The sequence below is a fragment of the Carassius auratus genome, chromosome 9 (genome assembly GCF_003368295.1).
Source record: "Carassius auratus strain Wakin chromosome 9, ASM336829v1, whole genome shotgun sequence".
NCBI lineage: Eukaryota > Metazoa > Chordata > Actinopteri > Cypriniformes > Cyprinidae > Carassius > Carassius auratus.
Genome location: NC_039251.1, coordinates 17179750 through 17187305, shown reverse-complemented (window position 1 = coordinate 17187305; position 7556 = coordinate 17179750). Strand labels below are relative to the sequence as shown.

The window sequence follows — 7556 nt, the reverse complement described above, 5'->3', positions numbered from 1 at the left end:
CATAAGAATACATAATGCATAGAGCTATAAATTTAACATGAACCACATAGCCACATAGATTATTTGGTTTTGAAAGAATTTGTTGAGAAATGTTTTTGTTCATATTGAAATCTCTGGATTTGCTGATATCTTAACAAATCTGACAACTGTTGAGGCATTGTTGAGATCTCATCTCTAAACAATACTGGGCTGTTTTTGCAAAACATTCTTGATGGGAAAATGTGCCTCTACCTATATTTTTGCATATCCAAAAACATATTTATACATTCACTGAAGTTTCTAGCTAAATTTTACACTAGTGGCAGAAATGTAAAAACAGTAATGTAAAATAAATTTCTTTTCACAGATTGTATTATTTCAGTAGCAGATTAACAATTAATAAAGACTTATTTTTAAGTGTTTCTTTGCATTATAATGTGTAATAACCTTAAAAAAACATAGAGCATGATTTGTAAATGAATACATTTATACAACTGCATCATATAACCTGCTCCATATTCATGGTTTTTATGGCAAAGTAAACTTGCTCAATAGCTCACCTGGTACGGCAATCCACATTACTTTTTTAATGTCACTCACTTGATATTTCACTTTCTATATGTTGTGATAAGTACATGAAGCAACAAAATATAATTTTACAGAGATTTCACTGCAAACCCTTTTTTATTTTTATTTTTATTTTTTTTTTCAATTAGGCTTGGTTGTATTTTTCTCAGTGAAAGAGAAGACTTATTTAAAAGTTGTCGTTTAGGTAAAACAAATGAAAAATTAAGTCTTTGAAGTAAGCTTTTTTTAATCTTAAAATGCTTTCTCCTACTCCAGTTTAACTACTCCAGATTTCCAGACAATATAGTAAAACTGACTCAACTAATGGTGTAAGAGTGTTGCTGTTTGTCTGACTAGTGGAATACCATTTTGGCTCTGAATTGTTTTAGATGGACTGTAACATTTAACCATGGAATGTTAATGACATTTGTCTTGCACAGGGCGTTGGTGAAGTGTTATGAAGCAAGCGCACTCCCGTTGTCTCATCCCATATAAGTTAATAAGTCCCTTTCCTTCGTCTGAAATGGCAGTGAAGTGCTGAAAGAAACAGCTCAAGTGGAACAGCATGGAGCCGAGGTAAGTGCACCAGATTTACAGCAGTATATGCAAGACCGTAGACTCACACCCTCACCCACGTCATGTTTCAATAACCCTTCATGGCAGCGCTCTATAAATGGCTGTCAGCTTAACAAACAGTCCGCTGTGACACAAAATATCTCTGAAAATGTAATCGAGCTACCACGAAAAAACACCAAATCTGTGATAGATGTGACTGGAACGATCACAACTGTTCATCCCATGCTTGGTGAATAGGGTTTTCAGACTCATTTAGCCCAGCGCTAATATTCAGAGCTAAGTCACTAGGAGAAGCTCGTCATTTCTCCCTCTCTGCATCAATGTGATTTTCTTTATCTGTCAGAGTGCAGCTTGCACACTGAATCTGCCCCGAGTACACGGCTGCTCCTGTGTGGGTGGAGAGTGGGCGAAGGTGCGTGGCATCTGCCACAGTCCACCGCCTGAGGAGAAATAGCAACACTTCACATTCAAACTCACTTCCACTGCAGCCTTCACATTGTTAGGCACTGGATAGATTGAAAGTGAATACCATGTTTCAGTGAATCCTGTTCTTTGGCCAGGCTTTACTCTCCACCTTCGACATTTTCTTACAGCATACATTCAGGATGGTGAAGAGGAGGTGGAGAAAGGAGCGTAAAAGCTTCGAGCACACTATTTACACACAGAAAACAGTAGTTAGTTTGGGTGAATTATTATCTTCAGGCATTCATTGATAAACAATCATTTTCAGGTTTGTTTTCGAGCTTTAAAGTGAGATAGTTTTTCTATTCTTTATTTCTTCATTGATTCTTTAGATATGAAAAAAAAATTGATATATCAGGAAAGAATATTTATACATGTTTGTCTGTGTGTTTGTGTGAGTTTGAGTGTTTTCCATTTTTGTTTACTGGACACTTACCATATAAACTATACCAAAGTTTGCATGATTGAGTAATTGTTCAATAATATGTGCTCACAACGATGGAATATGGTAAACATAGTATATATTATAATTAAATATGATCACTATATTTTTATTATGAAACAGTGTTCAGCTATTGTATTTTGAGTCTTTATTTTGAGTCTGAAAAAAAAACACAAATTAGACACTACTGTCCATTTCATAGTTGCCAAAAAAGTTGCATGGAATTAATTAAATGCACTGTTTAGATTTACAAATACGAACCCCCAATTTGAAATCCAGTGACTCCACAGTGAATTTTTGACTTGGGATACTCCCAGAAGTAACATAATTTGGTGTTTTATTCTTATTCTGGCCCAGGCTTTGGTCTCCTCCTGCCAAATCTTTCTCATAAACACACTTCCATTTTGACGTCCAGCCAGTGTCCTATTTCATAATGTCCTCTTCTTCCCAATTTTCATATAAATATCTGCTTATTTTCTGTCCCAATGTGTTTCATTAACACTCAACCACTGTCACAAACTTACACAAACCACAAGATTTATTGTCCAAAGTTCATGTCACGAAGTGTCGGAGGATCATGGCATTGGAGACATTTTGTTCTACATTCTAATTTTTTAAATATTACACAGGTTACAACTAACTAGTTTTAATATTGTCTTAACAAATTTTATGTAGCAAACCTCTTTTGCTTTCTTTAAAACAATAGCTTTTAGCTCAGCTAATTGTTTTCTCCTGGTATAGTTGGTAGTTTAGCTTTTTTGGAGTAATGTAGCTGGCTCAACACTGGTCTCGTGTTACTTTTTCATAATACTGAATCTGTTTGCAGTAAGACAGACTGCACAAATCCTTTATTCTCAGGGGCATTTCTGTTATTGTTAATTAGCGCGCTATCCAAGTAGAAATCCATGAGGTTGTTTTGATTGTGCTGTCCTGTTCACTGCTTTGTGTATATCATACTGATGCCTCAGAGGTCTCATGTTTACGTCTAGCAAATCAACAAGAAAAATAAATGACAGATTTAGAAAGTCACATTTTGTGGCTAGATTCATAATGGAGCTAATGCTAATTTTCATATGGTCATGGAAAATCTATAAGAGGTGTGTTGATAAATGCATTTCACTGAAATTTTATGTTAATTTGTAGTGGATATGCTGTAACTTTTTCATGTTAATTGGACAGCTATTACTCTGAAGCTGCTTTTATTTCAACAGTGAGAGTAGAGGAGACTAAACTACGGTCTTACAAACCTTTGTGCTGTCTGGTGTGGATGCTGCTGCATAACAGAAATTTCTTCAAAAAAAAAATTAAATAAATAAAATTAGAAGAGCACTTATTTCCCCCCTGCTGCTGCTGATCATGCACACAATCTCACTCAAAGTGTGCCACTGGATAAATTGACTCCACACTTGTCAAGGCATCAATTATTCAGGCGCTGAGCCTTTCAGCATCGCCATCATGTCCCTCTCATTTGATTTGGAGGACAGGAGAGGCGAACGGTGCCGAGGCGAGTCTGGCGGAGCGCAGCGGAAAGTGCCAGAGACTCCTGTCTGATTGGAGCGTGAGGACCGCCCGAGTGTTCATTAAACCCCAAAAAGTACACGCAGGCAAAGAGGACGATAACAAGACCCTTGAGCCGCTCGTACCCAGCTCTCTCACACTTCTGGAAGCCAATAAATATTCTCCTGCTCTCCCTCTTGCACAAACAGGCATGTCAAATGCAACTAACGAGTCAGCAAAATAGGCGATCCTTGTCCCTGCGGTGAGAGCCGGCTACTTTCATTTGTTCTATAATTTGGAGCTCCTGCAAAGGATTAATAGACCCGGAGTCGTTGTAAAGGGTTGAGACATGGCCTCTGTGTCCAAGAGTGACATCACAGACACAAGTTATTGTTCCCATGCAGGCTGCAAAATGAACCTTTTTGCCACACCTAATAAGAAGTAAATCGAGATTGCGGCATATTTCTTAGCGGCCATGAAACATATTTTGTATCATTTGGGTTCAATGACAATGGAATAATTATATGTTTAGTTTTTTTTTTTTTTTCAGTAAGACACTGTGCCTGCCACAAAAATGCAACTTTGTGAAGTAGGTTTTGTCACCACTGTGAGTGCATTTTTGTAACAATGAGTTTCTTACAGAATCTACAGTGCAAATCAGAGTAGTCTAGGGAGTCCTGGATTTAATCCTTGTAGTGTGCATATTTTTTTTTTGTCTACTGATGCAGTGTTGTTTATATTGTATTAATATTGTATTAGGTTTTATTTTTTTATAGTATCTCTTTTCATTTTAGTTTAAGTTTTAGTAATTTATACACTTTTTGCTTTTGTCATTTTTATTAGTTTGGAGAGGGGTTGAATATTTTTATTTCACATCCATTTATTTTTATTTCAGAATTAGTTTTACTGTAGTTAGTTTAGTATTTCATCTTAAACTTGTTTGACTGATATTTTAGTTAGTTGCCAGTATAACAATGCAAGGTTTTACCTCATATTTTGTTTTATTACAGCTTTATTTCAATTCACAAAATGTATATTTATTTATTTCTGTTTAAGTTAACAAAACCAACAATGAACCGGCGAATAATTGGCCTTATTATATAAGTTATATACAGAGTTGGTACTTGGCTGTTGTTACTTTTGGATACTTCTATTGTTCTTTACATTGTTTTGCTGTATCAGGTCTTGAATCCCACTATTCCCTGGATTAAAGCAGAGTGAGGTCAGCATGTTTGCCTTAACTCAGACAAGAAAACTCTACGGAGTGTAATATGAATAATGAAGATGTCCCCTGAGCCACTAATATGACCTCAGGGCTGTGGTCCAAACAGTTTGCCTCAGTGTTTGGGTGTAGTCGACCCGGGGTATCCTTCAGACCCTGCAGCCACTGAAATGAAAGCTCTCTCAATGCGGTTAGTAAAATAGTTGGACAATGAGAGCATGTGGTGGCCATGACTCAAGGCAGTCTGGGTGAGCGATGGAACTGCTGAGCTTTGGAGGACAAAGGAGAGAGAATCAGCAAGAACACACACACTGACCTGGTTTAAATTTACATGCAAGGATTTCAGGAGAAGAATTAGATGGTTTCCACTGTCAAAGTGTGTACATAGTACATAGAGTAGCATTCACCTTGGTAGCAGTTTTGCTTGTTGTGAAACATGATTAGTTACAAAAAATGTATGCCAACAGTAGGGAGTAATCTGTGACCTAATACTCTGTCACTGCATGCATCTCATTTTATGACTGCTGCTCAACTTAATTAATTAAATGTGATTATATGGAATTTTTTATGACCTATTGTTTTATTGTATTTAATAATAATGTTTGGACATATTTAGATAAGATCGCAACTCATGCAAGTGATATCTAACACATCTTTTCAGGTTTCAGAAGTTACTACAACAGCTGGCAGTCTCAGTTATTTGACTGTCATAATACAGTCTGAAGTCTTTATTGGATTACATAACACTTCTGGCAACATTTGGGAGCACAAGACGTGGAATAATATTATAAGCTCCTTGATTGGTGAGTAGATCTTAATCCCCGCCCACATTCCACAGTGACTGCTCGCTCTGAGAGCTTAATGTTTTTCCTGGCTAATTACACCACTAGCACATTCCAATATCAATATCACCATACGCTCCACATCAATAAAACATACAATCTCTTTCTTACCTGAATCTGCTCTGAGGTTTCCTTTCACTCCTAACTCTTTCAGTTTTCATGAGTCTCTTTGCTTCATTTTAGGGGAAGGAATTTCATAGTGGTAGTCGGCAGAACAAAATCTGAAAGCAATCTTTTGTTTCTGAGTATCTTAATTTATAAGGAGCTAGAAGTTAGTCAGAGTTTGGAAAACAAAAATCTTTCATATTTTGTAAGCTCTGTCGACTCCATGCAGGGGATGGGATGGGTTTCATAAATCTCTGAGCCAAGTTCCTTTGAGTCCATTGGGGGGCCAGGCATCAGCCATGACTCAGTCTTTCAAGTGTAACTCGAGCCAGGACATCTGCATCGCTCAAGAGGAGGGTACTGAGGCGCCGATTTGGAACACTCAGTGTCGGGATTTTTGGGAAGCAGTGATGCCAGTCAATGACCCACTTTGATTCAGAGATGCTAATTTGTACTTTTTTGCCACAAGATGTTGTTTTTGTATTACTGATTGCCAGTGGAGCCACTGGTTTTAAGAGGAGACAAGAAAAGCAAGCTTTCTGTCATTGTTTTCCTCAGGTGCTTCCATAGCCCATGCTAATGTTCACAGCCAGAGGGAAGCTGTGTCTGCTGTCTGAGATAGCAACAGATATCATTATTGCAACACCTTGGTAAAAGTGGAGAATTATTACACCACATTGCTATTATAGTATTCATTTGTTTTTCTGTCCTAAGCTTTTAGAAGACACTGGAGAGGTTTTGTGGTCCTTTAGACTCTAAACATGGTTTGTTTACACTCTTAAAAATAAAGATTCTCTATTGCTATCTGTTGTTACATTTATAAGAATCAGGGAAACTCTCCATTGCACTAAAGTTTTTTTTTTTTGCTTGTTTGTTTGTTTGTTTTGTTGTTGTTTTTTAGGTGGAATAGGTTCAACAATATTCTTCACATTAAAAAAAATGTTTAGTGGAACTATATGAAATAATATTTTGGTAACACAATGTGGAAAAACATAATCTCTCTCTTTAACTTCACATTTAGCATTGTACCAAAAATAAAATCTAGGGTGTTGCCAAGGTGTGGTTGCTAGGTAGTTGTTCACTGGTAAGTAAAAATTCTCTTATTCCCATTTTCCCTCAACAGGGTGCCCAGTGCATGCATTTCCAAAAAAAAGAACAATTTACAATCTGGTAGCAGTGTACAACACATTCAATTGATATGCATGCCTATGTATAGTATGTTGCATGACAACATGAAGGTAAAAAGCTGAATAAAAAGTTTCTTAAGACTCCTGGTAAAAATACACGATGCATCTTTATTAATAAAATAACTAAAATAATCCATTTAATTTCTTAAGGCTATAACTAAAGCCTGGGATGCATAAATTCTGGACAGATTTTTCCCCCAATTTACAGCTTGAAGGAGTCCAATTTCGTAATTTAGTGTACAGTTCTGAAAACATTTTCGGCAAGTGTGATGGACGTTGTGTAGTGTGTTCCATCCTTAACTTGCTCAGCATGATTTAACTGTTGCTACACCATGATATTACCATCCAAAATGTAATTTCAAGCTAGCTCTCTGAAGAAATTTTACACCATTTCTTGGTATAACAAACCTTGCAGCATCTTGCTTAGCTAAATAAAAAAATAAAAAAAAGTTTACACTGATGTAATTGCATAAAATATGTTGTAGGCCTAACACTTAAGGTTAGGAGTTTGTTATAGTTTGTTATAAACTCCTAATGCTAAGTATTAGAAATGATAAATCTAAAAAAAAAAATTGTGAAACTTAGCAGGATATATTTGCAATCATTGGTTCTCTCATACTAGACCTTCCAGTGGAGGCACATGTAGACAGGAAGTTGCAAGCATAATCACTCACATT

The 7556-nt window shown here is 36.5% G+C and overlaps 1 long non-coding RNA gene across 1 annotated transcript; it reads right to left on the bottom strand.

Annotated features, from left to right (window-relative positions):
* Positions 1-1486: 1486 nt before the first annotated feature.
* LOC113109341 (uncharacterized) lies at positions 1487-5880 on the bottom strand. Its single transcript, XR_003292941.1, has 3 exons — positions 5699-5880; positions 1652-1773; positions 1487-1562 (listed from the first exon to the last, which is right to left on the bottom strand). It is a non-coding gene; the product is annotated as an uncharacterized LOC113109341 (long non-coding RNA).
* Between the last annotated feature and the right edge of the window lie 1676 nt (positions 5881-7556).